At 43.7% G+C, this 18,632-nt stretch overlaps 1 protein-coding gene and 1 long non-coding RNA gene across 3 annotated transcripts in view; one reads left to right on the top strand and one right to left on the bottom strand.

Moving 5' to 3' along the window:
• Positions 1-16,476, bottom strand: part of METTL5 (methyltransferase 5, N6-adenosine) — a 45,853-nt gene extending 29,377 nt beyond the window's left edge. Inside the window, exon 1 of one of the 2 annotated variants that reach the window (XM_069982842.1) lies at positions 16,378-16,476. The gene's annotated coding sequence lies outside the window, so the exon portion shown is untranslated. The remainder of the gene's footprint in view (positions 1-16,377) is intronic. The other variant, XM_069982841.1, reaches the window with a different exon arrangement.
• A 151-nt stretch (positions 16,477-16,627) lies between these two features.
• LOC138800799 (uncharacterized) lies at positions 16,628-18,278 on the top strand. Its single transcript, XR_011364525.1, has 3 exons — positions 16,628-17,158; positions 17,514-17,739; positions 18,112-18,278. It is a non-coding gene; the product is annotated as an uncharacterized lncRNA (long non-coding RNA).
• The last annotated feature ends 354 nt before the right edge of the window (positions 18,279-18,632 follow it).

Here is an 18,632-nt window from a genome sequence, read left to right as displayed (position 1 = left end):
TTGTAAAGCTTCACCCTCTCTTACATGTTAGGGAACTGATTGTACGGCAGTTACTTAAAGGGGTACTTCAGAAAATGAACAGGTGTCAGAAATTACAAAGATTTGTAACTTCCTTATATTAAATATTATCAAGTCTTCCAGTACTTATCAGCTGATGTATGTCCTGCAGGAAGTGGTATTTTTCCAGTCTGGAGAGCAGGAAAGGTTTTCTATTGGGATTTGCTACTGGACAATCCTACTCTGATACAGTGCTCTCTGCTGCCACCTCTGTCTGTGACAGGAACTGTCCAGAGCAGGAGAGAATTTCTTTGGGGATTTGCTGCTGCTCTGGACAGTTCCTGAGATGGACAGAGATGGCAGTAGAGAAGACTGTGTCAGACTGGAAAGAATGGAAAGAATACACCACTTCCTGCTGGACAGACAGCAGCTGATAAGTACTGGAAAACTTGAGATTTTTTAATAGAAGTAAATTACAAATACCTGGCACTTTCTGGCACCAGGTTTTTTTTTCTTTTTGCTGAACTACCCCTTTGAAGGGGTTATCCCAAAATTAAGTATTATCCCCTAAGCTATAACTAGCTGATCATTGGGACTTAAAGGGGAACTCCGGATAAGAAAAACTTGTTTTCTATTAAAAGTACATTAAAAGTGATATAGATGTGTCTATACAATATATATATATATATATATATATATATATATATATATATACAATATTACCGTATCTGTGCGGTTCTGCCACACTGGTAGCTGATAGACATCCAGGAAGAGAAGAAAAATGGCCTCTGTGCCAATTCACATTGTCTCCTTCTCCTTCTGCTCTCCCCCCTTAGGAGACAAATCTTCCATGCCTCTGTCTCACTTTGTGTGTGCTTGCTGAGGACAGGCTGATGGTGCAGACAGGGGGCAGGGTGTGATGTCACAGGAGGCGGGGCTGGATCCCCCAATCCCCTGAGTGATTCACCATATCTGAATGACCAGAAGCAGCTGTAGCACTAATTTCACTGATTGTGATGGTCAGCTGAGGGAAAGCATTGCATTCTGGGAACTGCTCAACCAGGAAGGACAGAAATACAATACAGAACAAAAAAAACCAAAACAAATGGATTTTTGGTTTCAAAACTGGGATAGACAGGTAAGCAATGCTATATGCTTCTGCAGAAGTTTCATTTTTTTTAACCTCTACCTGGAGTTCCCCTTTACCCGCTCGGGCTCTGACTGTATAGAGTGGCAGCAATCAGTGCTCAACAATGACCATCCCCATCCATCATTTTCCAGTCTCATGTATCTGATAACACAATCATATCTTTATTTCCTGGCTGCCTAGGAATGACACTTGTGGTTAACTTAAAGGGGTTTTCCAGCCTTAGAAAAACATGGCCACTTTCTTCCAGAGACAGCACCATTCTTGTCTTCAGTTCAGGTGTTGTTTGCAAAAACTGCACCCAAACTGAAGACAAGAGTGGTGCTGTCTCTGGAAGAAAGTGGCCATGTTTTTCTAAGACTGGATAACCCCTTTAAGTGTAAAAGGTCACTAGTTTATCTGCCTATAAATGTATGGCGATCATAGTTATAGGAAATTACAAAGAATTCCATCTCTGCACCATAAAAGTTGACGGTCAGGAAGCGTCATTCAGCACTCACAGGGTTACTGCAGACCGGAACTTTATACTCCCTGGTAATATTCCCCTTGGGATCTTCACATAAATACAGCGTTTGTCTAAATATACCGGGCATTATATATGCAGGAATCTTCAGCTGTGCGGCCGGTTACTGGGGACGGGCCGGATGCTAAAATTAAGTAGATTTAAATGATAATGTATGATGTCTGGTATGAAGAGGAGCACTTATACTGGTGCAGCAGCACAGCTCCTGGGTCCTAGTGATAACACCTTACCAACCAGCAAAGACATCACTGTTCCTACATACAGGGATCAGCCATAACATTATAACCACTGACAGGGGAACTAAATAATACTGATTATTGTAACAATGGCCCCTGACAAGGGGTGGGATAAAGTATGCAGCAAGTGAACAGTCAGTACTTGAAGTTAAAGGGGTACTCCGTAGACTAACAATTTTTTTTATAAATTGCTTTAAAGGAGAACTCTGGCCAGGATCTATTTTTTTCAGATCCGCTCAGCCATTCAGTGGCTGTAGTGGTGTCCCGCCTCTGCTGCTTAATGGCTAAGCGGGTCTGCCACATCATGTCCCAAGTCCTGTCTCAACACCAGGAAGCAGCCAGGGACCGGAGAAGCAGAATGCGGCAGCAACGCAGGAGCCAGGGTGGTAAGTGGAAGTTTTTGTTTTCCACCCACCTTTTTTAAAGCTATACTACTTTGTAAGGTTATGTACACACTACAGAATACACTCAGAGGCTTCAAGCAGATTCCGCTGCACGGCCTCCTCCTAAAGTTCCACCTGTCCCATAGACTCAATGATATTCACCAACGAATTCCACCGTTCGCCTAAAGAATTGATGGGTTGTGTTGGTGGCAGCACTTCATTAGAGCCAGGAGCAGGTCGCAGGGCTTGGACAGCTTTGCAGTTCCCCATATGAACATTGGTGGCAGCAGAGAGGCCCGTGTCACCACTTAATGCTGCCACACACTGTATAATAACAGACTTATTAAGTAAAGTTTTTTGCAAATACAATCATTTAGCAAACTTACCCCCTTCTCCTGATAAGCTGCTCTTTACCTCCCATTGTTGTCAGCTCATTGTCTAGGTTACCGACCACCACTCCGCTCTACAAGAGTGGCTGGTTTGTATATAGATATAGGGGGAGATTTATCAAACATGGGGTAAAGTGAAACTGGCTCAGTTGCCCCTAGCAACCAATCAGATTCCACCTTTCATTTTCCAAAGAGTCTGTGAGGAATGATAAGTGGAATCTGATTGGTTGCTAGGGGCAACTGAGCCAGTTTCTTTCTTTATAAATCTAATGCATAGTATTTATATATACCGTATTTTCCGGCATATAAGACGATCCCCAACTTTTTCAGTTCAGATATAGAGTTTGGGATATTCTCCCCGTATGAGACTACCCCTCTTGCAACACATCAAATAAAAATTACTAAAAACATCAGACAGCAGCGAGATCTGAGAGGCATAGAAGGAGGTACAGTAGTACCGGTAGGATACAAGGGCGGGCAAGACAGGTCAATAAGGTGTTTATTTCTGGGCACAGCCCTTTTTTCCATACACCGGATGCCTGCAGCTTGCTCTGCCCTTCATACGGTTGCTGCATACAGCGGGGATGTGGCTGTTTTTGAGCTCCCACCACCGTATGCGGCAACTGCAGATTTTCCAGTCCGATTCCGAAGTTTGTCACCAGCCGCCCTATAAGACAACACCGGCGTATAAGACGACCCCAGACTTGTCAGAACATTTTCCTTGTTTAAAAAGTAATCTTATACGCAGGAAAATACTGTATTAGGCTATGTTCACACTACATACGATTCCGGCCGTAGTTCGTACGCAGCCGTACATGTGCGGCTGAAACTACGGCCGTGGGAAAAATCGACATGCGGTCAGATGCGTATGAACCGCGAACATACGCCCGCAGTACAGTTATGCATTCCTAGCTTGTTTCGAAGCGATCTGAAGCAGGTCATTTACTTGGAAATCTTCGCCCAGCCCAGTAAACCACACAGAACCTTTTGGATCGAAAAATCAAGTTCAATTTGGCTGAAATAAGTACTCCGTACGGGACCGCATGGAAATCCACGGCCGTGAGTTGGAACATTTCCGTCCTCAAATAATGGTCTTGTTCATTTTTCACGGCGCCCTATACAATCCGCCCGTAGGCTCATACGTAGTGTGCATTGTGCGGGCGTATATAGTATACTTTCAAGCGAACGCATCAACCTCAAAACTACGTGCATATATTCGCGGTTCGCACTACGGCCGGAATCATACGCAGTGTGAACATAGCCTCATACAGTATTATGAACCCACAGAGAAAACTCACCAGTAATCCCCATGGCCTCCAGCTGTTGCAAGACTACAATTTCTTTCCAGGCATGATGGGAATTGTAGTTTTACACTAGCTGGAAGGTTGGACACCCATACTCTAGATCAGAGGTCCTCAACTGGCGGACCACGGTCCGAATGCGGACCGTGGAGGCCAGCTGTCCGGACCCCAGGCTGCAGCTCAGTATACCTGTATACTGAGTTGCGCTGCTCCCCTCTGCACAGTAACTATGAGCGTTCGTAACGGGGAGCTATATACTACTGGGGGGGAGCTCACAGGGGGGCTATATACTACTGGGGGGCTATATACTACTGGGGGGAGTGCACAGGGAGCTATACACTATTAGGGGGGCTATATACTACTGGGGGAGCGCAGAGGGAGCTATATACTATTGGGGGCTATATACTACTGGGGGGAGCTCACAGGGGGCTATATACTACTGGAAGGGCTATATACTACTGAAGGGGAGCTCACAGGGGGGCTATAGACCACTGGGGGGGAGCGCACAGGGAGCTATATACTACTGGGGGGCTATATACTACTGGGGGGAGCACACAGGGGGGCTATATACTACTGGGGGGAGCTCACAGGGGGGTATATACTACTGGGGGGAGCTCACAGGGGGGCTATATACTACTGGGGGGGAGCTCACAGGGGGGCTATATACTACTGGGGGAGCGCACAGGGAGCTATACACTATTAGGGGGGCTATATACTACTGGGGGGAGCGCACAGGGAGCTATATACTAATGGGGGGCTATGTACTACTGGGGGGAGCTCACAGAGGGCTATATACTACTGGAAGGGCTATATACTACTGGGGGGAGCTCACAGGGGGGCTATACAGTACTGGGGGGAGCGCACAAGGAGCTATATAGTACTGGGGGAGCTCACAGGGGGGATATATACTACTGGGGGAGCACACAGGAGGGCTATATGCTACTGGGGGAGCGCACAGGGGGACTATATAAGGGCTGGTGAGAGAGAAAAAATGCCAGCTTTCCCACTAATAAGCATTAATTCTGTATGTATATAGTTCAACAATGTTTGTGAAAAGTTAAGAAAACACGTTTACTACTGATGTTCAGCTCGGACCTTCACCTGACAATAGACCCCGGTAAGTGAACTTTCACTAAACTTTGTTGAGTACCCCTGGTCTAGACAGACCGCAACAATACATTCACCTATGCACTAGATACAAGGAAATTCCAGAAAAGAGTAACCAGCAAAATTTAGGAAGTGGAACAGGAAGAGGAAAGGAACGCGGCTCTGTGAATAGAGCTGCCATCAGACCACTTAATTTCCATGTAATATAAACACAAATTGATTCTTATCAGAACTGATGTCATTCCCATTACTTTTATGTCGTTAGTAATTCCTGTTATTTTGCTGATGTTTTTACATTGATATTTATACAGTTTGAATTTAAAAGTTGTCTTTGCTTCATTAGTATACAGACAATGTAATGTGTATGCTGGCCTCCCGACCCGACCCTCATAGCATATCTTTGCCCTATTCTTTTGTTCTGGGACAGATAAGCCACAGACATAGGAATCAGTGGCCACCCATCACAATTGTATTTAAAGTGTCACTGTCGTTATAACTTTCAAAATCTAAATCAACAGTAGATGTGATATAAAGCAAGTTTGCAATTTACATCCATTATTTATTTTTCAGTTATCATGGTCGTGGTAGATACTTGTGATCAAAGTATTTTAGGAGTGATACCTTTATTGGCCAACCAAGGACACGTGGACATTTCCTTTGGGCTATGTTCACACTACGTATATATCCGGCCGCATATTTTCGCGGCCGGACATATACGTGTTAAACTCCGGCCGGGGATTTACGTAAGTTGCGTCTGGCTACGTACGGTCCGCGAACCTACGCCCGTAGTCTACTTACGCTTCCCGAGCGCCCTACGTAGCGATCTGACAGCGGCCTTTTACTTGGATATCTTCGGCTAGCCCCGGACACCCCACAGAACCTTTTGGATTGGCAAAGAAAAGTGCAAAAATGAAGAAATCCCCACTACGTACGGCATTTTCGTCCTCAAACAATGGTCTGGTTCATTTTTTACGGCGCCGCGTACGATCCTGGTGTAAGTTCTTACGTAGTGTGGACTGTGCAGCCATAGATCGTATACTTTCCATTGTACGCAAACTATGTAAATCTCCGGCCGCTTATTCACGGAACGCGCTACGTCCGGAAACTTACGTAGTGTGAACATAGCCCCCAAGGGGTAGTTCACTAAATACATTTTCTTTCAAATCAACTGGTGCTGAAAAGTGCCAGAGACTTGTAATTTACGTCTATTAAAAAATGTCAAGTCTTCCAGTACTTATAATCTGCTGTATGTCCTGCAGGATGTAGTGTATTCTTTCCAGTCTGGAGAGCAGGAGAGGTTTTCTATGGGAATTTGCTACTGATCTGACTAGTTCCTGACATGGACAAAGGTGGCAGCAGAGAGCACTGTGTCAGACTGGAAAGAATACACCACTTCCTGCAGGACATACAGCAGCTGGTAAGTACTGAGGGCTTGGGATTTTTGAATAGAAGTAAATTACAAATCTCTGGCACTTTCTGGTACCAGTTCATTTTAAAGACAATTTTTTTTTGTGAACTACCCCTTTAAGGATAGGTCATTTTTTTTTTTTTTTATTTATTACCACAATCATTATATCTGTTTTTATATGACATTATTTTTTACAGCGTTGATGAAAATTGCAGCAAGTATTTGTGGAATGCCCCGGAGTGGAATGTGTCCTTACACGGGTCAGGCACTTGCAGGAGTTGGAATGTAATAGCGTTTGTTTAAAGGACAGCAGGGAAATGATTACCTCCTAAGAGTCCTACGAAGCACTTGGCAGGAGGAGAACTTTCCTAGCTACCTCCCGATACATATATTATATATATATACTAGAATCCAGCAGCAATAAGAAAAATGATGTATTTTCTATTACAATGTATAAACCCTTTCAGTGCCAACCATCTCTGAATGTTTTCTAAATGCTCCTAATCTTAGGGGCAGATCAGTGGCGGATTATAATAGGTCCTTTTTGGGCAGCTGCCTGGGGCCCTAAGCTCGTGGGAGGCCCATGGCAGTCCAGGACAGACATACTTTGCCTGCTGTATTGTCGCCTTGCTGTAAATCTGCCATGATTTGTGCAAAATAGTGGTGTTTTTACTGCAATTTTGCACAAATTACGGCAAAACAGCAGCAGAGAGACTGTTCAGTAACGTTAGTGTAAATTCTGAAACACCTTAACACGGAACTAGAGATGAGCGAGTATACTCGCTATACTTGACGCTTCACTTGAGTATCGGGGGGGGGGGGGTTCCAAAGTACCTGATACACTAACAAGTACCGCGTGATACTAGTGTAAAATAAGTCTCCTCCCTGCATGTGTGCCGCCTTAAATTAGCCAATAAACATGATGGGGAAGGGCTGACACATCCTGCTATGTCCAGTGTCGGAGTGGGGTATCTGGGGCCCACCAGAGGAAATGATCCTGGGGGCCCGCCAGTGAAGAACCAGTAAAAAATGACATGTCAGTCAGTGTTAGTGCAGGTTCTAAAACTGGGGCCCACCGGAGGATTCTCCGGTCTGCTAGTGGGCCAGTCCGACACTGGCTATGTTGTAGCCATGTTGATTGCTGGTCTAGCAGTGATTGGCAATGAGATTGAGGCTATTCTGCACCAGCACAGTACAGCACGGATCGGACCTACTGTACTGGGCATGTGCAGCGCAGTAAGAACGTAGGCGTGCCGACTTAAGGGACGGTGCGCCCCTCAATGACATCACAGCAATTATGCAGTCTAATTACATGATTACAATGGTCAATATGAGAAGTAAAAAAAATGGGCACTCAGACATGCAAACACACGGCTAGCTAGACCCTTAGCCAGGTCCGGGCAACAGTCTCTGTTCCGGTGGTGCTCTACTGAAATTAGTGGAGTAGATGAACGCACATAGAAAATATACAGTGGCACTCACCGGATCCTTAAAATGATGCTTTATTTCAGGGCATATACAGAGCAACAAACAAGTGCATTCCACTGGGAAGGAGCGACGATCGTTTCGCGCTACCGCGCTTCGACTGGTGAGCCAGTCGAAGCGCGGTAGCGCGAAACGATCGTCGCTCCTTCCCAGTGGAATGCACTTGTTTGTTGCTCTGTATATGCCCTGAAATAAAGCATCATTTTAAGGATCCGGTGAGTGCCACTGTATATTTTCTATGTGCGTTCGTTTAATTACATGATTACTGCACCGAAACTCCTAGGGAAAGTGACTTCTTGTCTGCGGCTCACCGCCACGATGAATACTTGGGGACAATTTACATACAGCGCTCCAAGTTTATGTAGTAGGTTTACTGGTTGTACATTGCAGGGAGGGGGGTGTAAAAGTATGTCTGGGAAGTCTGCTGGGTGTTGCTATAGCACATTTCCATAGCGTAACAGGTGTTTTTTTACGTGATTGGTTCCCTTTAAGGATTCAGATGACCTGATATCCATGTATATTACTGTGCTGGAAAGGGTTAGAAATAAGGCCATGAAGGCTACATCTATCATTGGAGGAATCTCACAGAATAACGGCCAGGTTACAAACCATTGTATTTACATATTGGGAACAATAAACATCAGAAATACATAGACAATCCGTAGTCTCAATAATAAGTGGTATACTATAGATGTTGCTTGGGGTGAGTTGATGGTTTCATAACGCCCTAATAATGTCACATGGGCTTCGGAATATTGTAATGTGACCACCGGAGAGTAAAAAAGAAGAGTCCGGCCACCTATAGCTTGTCTCTGTTTTGCAATTCTTGGTGATAGGAGACTTCCCTTTTGGAAACAATGAGGTTGATTTTGTTACTAGTGTTTCTGGATCTGATCCACCCTACACAGAGCCATATAACTTGTATTCAGAAGGACGTCCGATGATAGTCCAATGGAAAAACCACCAACTCTCACTATGTTTGAGGTAAGTCTCCAAGTATTAGAAATACATGATGATTATATTATTATTATCATTTGTGATACGATTAGGCCATAAATATTCCTTGTATTTATTAGTAGATTGTTGTCTGGGATATCAGATTATTATTATTTCCTGTCTTTCAGCACTTCTCATCATGGATTATTAAGATTCTATTCTATGAAAGTCCAAAAGGAAAACCACCACCTGCTCCCACCATGTTTGAGGTAAGTCTCCAAGTACTGTCTATGCAATACATCATTGGTATTATTATAATTATAATTATTATGTATTATTATTTTTTTTTTTCTTCTTCAAGAATTCTTATACTGGATTAATACATCCTATCTTATATATACCCAACCACCAACCCAAGACCCTGGAAGAATGAGACAAGTACCAAGTACACAATTATTATTATTTTCATCCCTGATGAGATTAGGCTGTGAATATTTCATCTATGTATCAGTAGTTTGTTGTGTGAGAAATCTTATTTTTTCATTGTCTTTTAGGACTTTTGGTCAGAAGTTGTTCCCCACATTAGAATTATATTACAACTTTGGGGTGAGTTATAGTTGCTGTATATTATTTTATGATCATTCCACTGCCCAAGTAGCACCAATAGAACGTTTTATATACAGGTTAGCCAGTATAAGAAAAAGCACAGCTACTATCTTACAAGAACAGTACCACCCCTGTCCCCTTTAGTGGACCTGAGATGCAAAACCACATCCAAAGTGAGGACAAGTGTGAGGCTGTCTCTGACAGAAAGCAACATATTTTTCTAAGCCTGTATAACCAAGGGTGTATACCACTATGGGGGGACTCAGCTTACATTTCCAATGAGGTGCCTCCTTGGTGCCACCCCTGAGCATTTTCTCATGTACACAGCAGCCTTTACTATATACAGCGTTCACACTGCCTGATCCTGGGTGTTCACATCCCCATATAACAGATTTTGTTTTCTTGCAGGATTTTTTTTTAGCAGACCCAGTTGATGACCTGTATGTCCCACCTGGTCACAGATGAACACAAGAGCGTTGCATTGGAGAAAAAGGAACTCAAATTGTACATTTTATTTTAGACACCTCTGATGATACTTTCTATGTAAATTTTTATTTTATTTTAGACACCTCTGATGATACTTTCTATGTAAATTTTTATCTTTGAACCCTTGTACTAGTTTTATTTTTACATTTTACAGAATAACCCATTGAAATCCATAGCCGCCCCCCCCCAGGAGAGGACAATTAAACAGATAATGTATAAATGGATAAGAACTGAAGTGTTTGGGGTAAGTATTATAGGTGCTAGATATGGTCCCCTCCAGTTCTGTTAGACAATAGACAATGGGAGCCCCCACCACTAGTGGTCACCAGAGAGGACGCCCCTGGCTGTATGTTAAACCTCAGCGTTCGGCTTCTTAGTGGCGCGGTATTTACACTGTTAATATCGCCACAGTATTGTTCCGGGCTGCCTGGCTCGCACATGAGGAGGAATTCAATGAACGTGCAAATTCCTCTGGTACCAACATCCTGCCCCTCAATAACGAAATGGTGGAAGCTGAACCAATACCGCAGCCTGAAATCCCAGCAACGAGGAGAACAAAATGCTGAGAGCCTGAATGTGCCTGCAGAAAGATCAGCAGCAGCAGCACCTGAAACATCCAGGCCAAAGAGCATGCTCAGGTCCGCACCTCGCAAACAATTGTCATTCAATGAGATGGGCGCATATGCGACCAACACCACCTAACCACTGGAATCAAGAGGCTCAATGTTTTGTTGAAAATCGAAAAAGAGAATTTGTCTTAGACGTCATGTCTGTATATGACCTCCCACCCCAACTGGATTTTGGTAGAAGTAGTCCAACAGACACGACCAGCCAACCGGTCAACTGCCCGTCGCATCGCCAGACGCTTTATACTATCTCTGAGCTGTTTCTGGTGTGGCGAAAGGCATGGGGAAAACTAAGACACGGGCAAGACCATATTTACCACATTATTAAAAAAATATTAAAAAAAGATACGATGTGTCAGTGTGTCATTTGAAGGGCTGCAAAGAGGAAACCGTTAATCTGAGGGGTGTCCCCTTACTAAGAAGCTATAGGAACTGTCTAGGACAGGGGTCCTCAACTGGCGGACCGCGGTCCGAACCCGGACCGCGGAGGCCAGCTGTCCGGACCCCTGGTCAGACCTCCTAACCGCCCCGGATCCGGTCCGTCCCGGGGCGGTTAGGAGGTCCCGCTCCCCACCGCACTGCCTCCCGCCCCATAGGCGTACTGTCCTTAGATGTCAGTACGCCTGTGGGGCTGGGGGCAGTGTCGGTCCGGCCCCCGGCTGATACGCGCTCTCTGGGGATGTCCCGGGGATTCCCCAGCAGAGCGCGCACCACAGACCTCAGTGTACGCTGCCGGCCTGTCATTCCCGGAAGTGCAGGCCGGCGGCGTACGCTGAGGTCACTGATGCGCGTTCTGCTGGGGAATCCCCGGGACATCCCTACAGAGCACGTATCAGCCGGGGGCCGGACCGACGGGAAGAGAAGAAGACGGCCGCAGCGGGGAATGAGGTGCTAGGTGAGTTGTTTTTGTTATTTTTTTTTCTGTCTGGGGGGCATCTACAAGGGGAGAGCGCACAGGTGGACTATATACTACAGGGGGGACCTCACAGGGGGCTATATACTACTGAGGGGGCTATATACTACTGAGGGGGCTATATACTACTGGGGGGAGTGCACAGGGGGCTATATACTACAGGGGGGACCTCACAGGGGGTTATATACTACAGGGGGGACCTCACAGGGGGCTATATACTACTGAGGGGGCTATATACTACTGGGGGGAGCGCACAGGGGGTTATATACTACAGGGGGGACCTCACAGGGGCTATATACTACAGGGGGAAAGCACAAGGGGGGCTATATACTACTGGGGGGAGAGCACAGGGGCGCTATATACTACTGGGGGGAGCTCACAGGGGGCTATATACTACAGGGGGACAGCGCATGGGGGGGCTATATACTACAGGGGGAGCTCACAGGGGGCTATATACTACAGGGGGGAGCTCACAGGGGGGCTATATACTACTTGGGGGGAGCTCACGGGGGCTATATACTACTGGGGGGAGCTCACAGGGGGCTATATACTACAGGGGGAGAGCACAGGGGGGCTATATACTACTGGGGGGAGCTCACAGGGGGCTATATACTACTGGGGGACAGCGCACAGGGGGCTATATACTACAGGGGGAGAGCGCACAGGGGGGCTATATACTACTGGGGGGAGCTCACAGGGGGCTATATTCTACAGGGGGAGAGCGCACGGGGAGGCTATTTACTACTGGGGGGAGCTCACAGGGGGCTATATACTACAGGGGGAGAGCGCACAGGGGGGCTATATACTACTGGGGGAGCAACAGGGGGCTATATACTACTGAAGGAGAGCGCACAGGGGGGGCTATACACTACTGGGGGAGCAACAGGGGGGCTATATACTACCAGGGCAGTCACTCCCTTTGTACCTTATATCAAAGGCTTGGTGAGAGAGAAAAAAATGCCAATTTTCACGCTAATAAGCAGCAATTCTGTATATAAATAGTTGAACGTTTGTGACAAAGTAACAAAACACGTTTCCTACTGATGTTCAGCTCGGACCTTCACCTGACAATAGACCCCGGTAAGTGGACCTTCACTAAAAGTTGTTGAGTACCCCTGGTCTAGGACATGGGCCGGGAACCTGCAGCCCTCCAGCAGGTACAATAGTACGATTCCCATCATACCTGGACGGGCAGAGCTATGTCTTTGGCTTTCCAGACATGACAGGAACTGTATTTGGCAACAGATAAAAAGGTCTAATACTTTTATTACCTGCTATATCAGCATTTTTCAATGTTTTCCTTCTATACATTGTGTCATCTCTATATGTATATGCCAATATACACTGCAGTGTACCCCTAGCGGGCCCCTTGAGTTGAGGAAGCTAAACTTTTTTTTTCTACAGGATGCAAAAGTGTGATCTTCTGGGATCCCGTACTGAGTAAGGATTATTTGTGGAAAATAGACCAAACGTGGTCACTTGTAGATGACATTCAATCCATTATACTTGGATATCCTACCAGGAGTATGTCACAATATACAATGCATACACAGATGAAATATCACCAAAACATGATGTGAAAAGGCCCTAACATGTATAGGTATAAGGCTATGTTCACACATAGTATTTCTGTCAGTCTTTTTCAACCAAAACCAGGAGTGGGTTAAAAACAGAAAACTGTACAAATCTTCCCGTTATAATATTTCCCTGCTAGGTCCACTCCTGGTTTCGATTGAAAAAAGACTGAGGAAAATACTATGTGTGAACACAGCACATAACTGCCTGCCTGTATACTAACTGACTAGCAGTTTACTTAGAACTGTAGAATTCAGGATATAGAACTGCCCCAGACCTGATGAAGTCACAAGCAAGTCTCCACACCTCTCCTCTTCTCACATCTGGCCCCACTGCTTTAAAACGAATGGGGTGAATAATCTGCTTATAATATCTAGCATAATAGCAGGGTGTCATTTCTGATTATGTATATATTAAAGTGCATAGAAACATATAGAGAATTGTAGATAAATCATTGTAACTATCTGTGATTATTTTCTTCTACATCAGGGAAGTCATAGTCAAATACACGTTGGGCCAAAATGAAAAAATTGGACATGTCGTGGGCCAGCCTTGATTTATGTTGAGGTATCCGCCGTTCCTGGTACAGTGAGAGAGGCGTGCATCTCCCGGCCTTGTGCACCAATTAAATGATATATGGTAAATTGCTATTGTATGACAAAGATAGGGAGGTATAGGGCAGGGTGGAGTAAAGCTTAAAGGGGTTATTCATTGTTACAAAAGCATGGCCACTTTCTTCCAGAGACAGCACCACTCTTGTCTCCAGTTCAGGTGTGGTTTGCAGTTAAAGCGACTCTGTACCCACAATCTGCCCATCCCAAACCACTTGTACCTTCGAATAGCTACTTTTAATCCAAGATCAGTCCTGGGGTCCGTTCAGCAGGTGATGCAGTTATTGTCCTAAAAAAATTTTTTTTAAACTTGCAGCCTTGTGCCCAATGACCGTGGCCTAGAGTATCTGTGCCCTAACTTTGCATCACCCCTCCATCCCTCCTCCCCACCTTCTTCATCATTAGGAATGCCCCTAGAACACTTTCTCCTGTCTGAACATTACACAGGTGCCTTAACGATCCAGCCCATTTGCCGTGATGACACAGATGATGAATAGTAGAAAATCTGCCTGGAACATTCCTAATGATGAGGAGGGACAGAGAGGTTGTGCCAGCCTAATGCATACACAATGTAAGCCACGCCCATTGGGCATGGGGCTGCAAGTTTAAAAGTTGTTTTTTTAGGTCAATAACTGCATCACCTGCCGAACGGACCCCAGGGCAGATCTTGGATTAAAAGCAGCTATCTGACAGTACAAGTGGTTTGGGGGGTCAGATTGTGGGTACAGATTCACTTTAAGCTCCATTCACTTCAACGGAACAAAGTTGCAAAAACCCACCCAAGTGAGACCCTTTTACTGCACCTCTCACGGTCCTATGCACATACTTACATATTGGCCTGAGTAGATATGTTCCACTATCTTGGGAATGTTCCCATTATCTCTGCCTTTCTCTTTAGTCTTTATATCGCTATATATATTGTCAGTATTGGGTTAAGTTTTTGACACTGAACCCATAGTCCAGCGTTTGACTGTTTGGAGCACCATGACATGTATTAAGGGCATTGTACTCATTATTTTATACCGTATAATATGGGTACTTCAGCAGTTTTGCACATTTTGGCATATACAGTGGTAACTTGGTTTAAGAGTAACTTGGTTGAAGAGCGTTTTGGTTTAAGAGCTCACAGTTTTTCAAAATTGTGACTTGGTTTAAGAGCATTGCTTTGGTTTAAGAGCTCCCTGTACTGGGTGGGAGCGCGAGTGGGGGAGGGGCAAGGCCTGCATAGCGGGGTCTACAGCACTGTACTCTGACCCAGGAAGTCTGCCTCACCTTCCAAATCATAGCAGATCCACTTCAGGCTGGGGCTTGCATCAGGGGACAGGACTGTGGGGGTAATCACTCCATAGCTGTAACCCCTCTCTCCCCAGACAGAGTGCTGCTATACTGTGCCCACTTCTGCCCTGCTCATTCCTTTATGCTCCCTGCAGTCTGTCAGTCCTGATTGGTCCATGCTGAACACACACCCCTTCCCCATTGCTGTCATGTGACCACACAGACCTTTGACAGCAGCCCTGCTTCTCTTTTCTAGCCTGTTGTACTATGCTACTGCATCATAGGGATCTGCAGTTTCATCCTGTATTTACAAACTGCTGCTGTGTTTTCAGGTTTATGCAGTTACTATACATTATACTCCACATGCTGATTGCTATACTGTACAGTAACTTATAATATCACATATTCAGCTATTTTTCATTGTTTGTTCATTAGTTTTACATGTTATTCAGAATATTAAATCATTACTTTTGGGTTGTGGAACCAATTGTCTGCATTTCAATGATTTCCTATGGGAAAATTTGCTTTGGTTTAAGAGTGGATTTGGATTACAAGCATGGTCCCGGAACGAATTATGCTCGTAATCCAAGGCACCACTGTATATGCATTTGAACACATCATAATGGGTTTATGTATGGACATTTGTATTTATCACTTGATTTTTCACTGCAATACGGATTTGTTCAAAGAGAATTAAAGGGGTTATTTAACGCTACAAAAACATGGCCAGTTTTCCCCCTACTGTTGTCTACAGTTTAGTTGCGGTTTGCAATTAAGCTCCATTTACTTCAACAGAGCTGAGTTTCAAACTACACCCAAACTGGAGACAACAGTAGGGGGAAAGTGGCCATGTTTTTGTAGCGCCGGATAACCCCTTTAATCCCTCAAGCACCGCACAGAACTACTGCTGCAGCCACAGCTTTAGTAGGCAGAAAAAAGGCAGGGAGAGGGGCGACACTTAGTCATCTGGGTGGGGAGCCGCCCGGGGCTAGTCACGGCTCAGTGTGGGGATGATTGACAGGCAGAGAGGCCCGTATTTTGTTCTAATTTGGGGTCTGAATTACGTTTGGGGTTCAGTTTCTGTATTTAGGGGTCTGAAATAATAAATTTATTAAACATGCTAAAAACATGATGAAACATGACTGGTGTCACTGAACATAGGGGGAGATTTAACAAACATGGTGTAAAGTGAAACTGGCTCAGTTGCCCCTAGCAACCAATCAGATTCAACGTTTTACAGACTCTTTGCAAAATGAAAGGTGGAAACTGATTGGCTGCTAGGGGTATCTGCATGAACAGTCACCATCGGGCAGCACTGGGTACAATAGTATTTTTTTTAAATTACTTCCATTTTTAATTTGGAGCTGAAATACCTTAATGGAGTCACCGATGTCTCCTGACCCTGCTGATGGTACCCGTGCATCAGGAAATGGCTCTGCTCCATCTTCAGCCATACAATCACATTACACTGGGGATCATGCTGGAGATGGTTGCTATGGAGACGCATCAGGGCATTGCGCCTTCTAATTCGCAGGTATAAACAGCAGGGAGCATAGACAATGGCTCCTCTGCTAAGGTACTTAGTCACCAAATTCAAAATGGAAGTAATTTAGAAAATGATGATTGAGCACAATGCTGCCTGATAATAATTTTTCATACAAACTTTACAGGTACATGGTAAATATAACATTGTTTCTTCCATACTGTGAACACCACTTTACTCCTGCCATAAAGTGTGTGTGTGGGGGGAGCTGAGGCCTGTAGTAAAAAAAAACAAAAAAACCCCGCTGCCTAACAATACAAACCTGTTGTGCTGTGATTGGTTGCTATGGCCACTATGGCCAACAAAGTATTTTTTTTTTTCCTTAGACTGTTTCTATTGTGACATCACAGCTGCTTATTGTGACATCACAGCTGCTCATTGTGATGCCATCACAGCTGCTTATTGTGACATCACATCTGCTTATTGTGACATCACAGCTGCTATATGCTGTATAACAGCTGGCTCCTCCTAGGTGGGGTCACTTGCTGTTTGGCTCTTGTGCTTTGCACATCATCAGTTTGCATTCTATGGTGAAGACAGTGGAAACTAGATGGGGAATGAAATAAAGAACCCCAGTCTGATCTGGTAGATACATTTAAGATACATTTAAGGTAAGTGATTAATTAGCTTTTTTTTTCCTGTTGCTTGTATATCACCAACATATTCAATAATGCTGTACAGAGATCCCCCTCATTCATGCCTGTCCCCTATGGGGCTCATAATCTAACATCCCTGCCTCAGACCCACACACATACTGCAGCCAGCGGCCACTGTTAGCCCATCACATTAGTATCCTGGATGCTATGGCACTACCAGAAGAACACCACAATATTTACCAGAAAATTATTGTACAGTGTATTAGAGAGTAGAAGCCTCCTGTACAAGTTACTTTTTATATACAGTTATATGTAGGTAGATCATTGCAGTAATTTATTAAAGCTTCTTATATTTGTCATTTTGGTTTAGGTGACTGCCGACAAGGGGACAAGATAAAAAACCCCGGATAAAGAAAAAAAAAAACTGTTCCAAAACCATTGATGTGACTCGGGACACACGCAGAATGCTGAAAGCTAAAAGAAGCGGTGCCGTCGTCCAGGGCTACACTCCAACTATTTTATTCCTGACTTAATGAAATAGAAAGATAAAAAAACCTGGATGAGATAAAATGAAGACATCAGCGACAGACACAGCAGTAAGTTTACCATTCCAGTTCTAGAGTCCGGTAGATGCTACATGATATTGGAGATTCAGTTCTCCTATGATTCCACTTGAATTCTAGTGTATTATAATCTAAAAAATATTGATCTCTATGATTGGACATCTGTCTATTGGTTTCCAGCTATAACCAACAGTAATACATTGGTTTTATTCATTTTTGATGCGCTAAGTGCATTTTGTGATTTGATAGAGCCCTTAGTATCCTGGATGTTATGGCCCCACCTGAAAAGCACACAATATTTACCAGAACATTGCTAGTTTTATAGCACACTTTATGAGAGTAGCTGCAACATGCACAAATTCATTTGTAATTACAGAAAATCTTACATTGGTCATTTTGGTTTAGGTGACTGGCGAGTGAGTGTCCGAGCAAACGGCGGGATCCAAGAGATAGAAGGAAAAAAGTAAAACCAGAAGAAAAGATAAAAGATGTCATACAGAATGTTGGGCATTGAAACACTGACACACAGCATCTGAGAAGAAAAGATGAAGAAAAAATGGACTTTATTTTTTTACAGAGTTATATTTTTTTTAGTTTTTTTATATAGTTTATTTTTTACATAGTTATTTTTTTATGTATTTATATATATTTTATTTTTTTTAATATTTAGATATTTTATATTTTTAATATATTTACATTTTTTTAAATAATTTTATATATATATTTTTTTACAGTTATATTTTTTCATATATTTTATTTTTTTAGTTATTATTTTTTTATATTTTTATACTTTTTTTTACATATTTATATTTTATATAGATTTTTTACATAGTTATATTTTTTTATATATTTTATACATATTTTTTATATAGTTATATTTTTTATATATTTTATTTTTTTTACGTAGTTATTTTTTATATATATAT

This window comes from Dendropsophus ebraccatus, chromosome 9 (assembly GCF_027789765.1).
Source record: "Dendropsophus ebraccatus isolate aDenEbr1 chromosome 9, aDenEbr1.pat, whole genome shotgun sequence".
NCBI lineage: Eukaryota > Metazoa > Chordata > Amphibia > Anura > Hylidae > Dendropsophus > Dendropsophus ebraccatus.
Note: the sequence above shows the minus strand (reverse complement) of the source record. Positions and strands in the feature narration are given on the sequence as shown.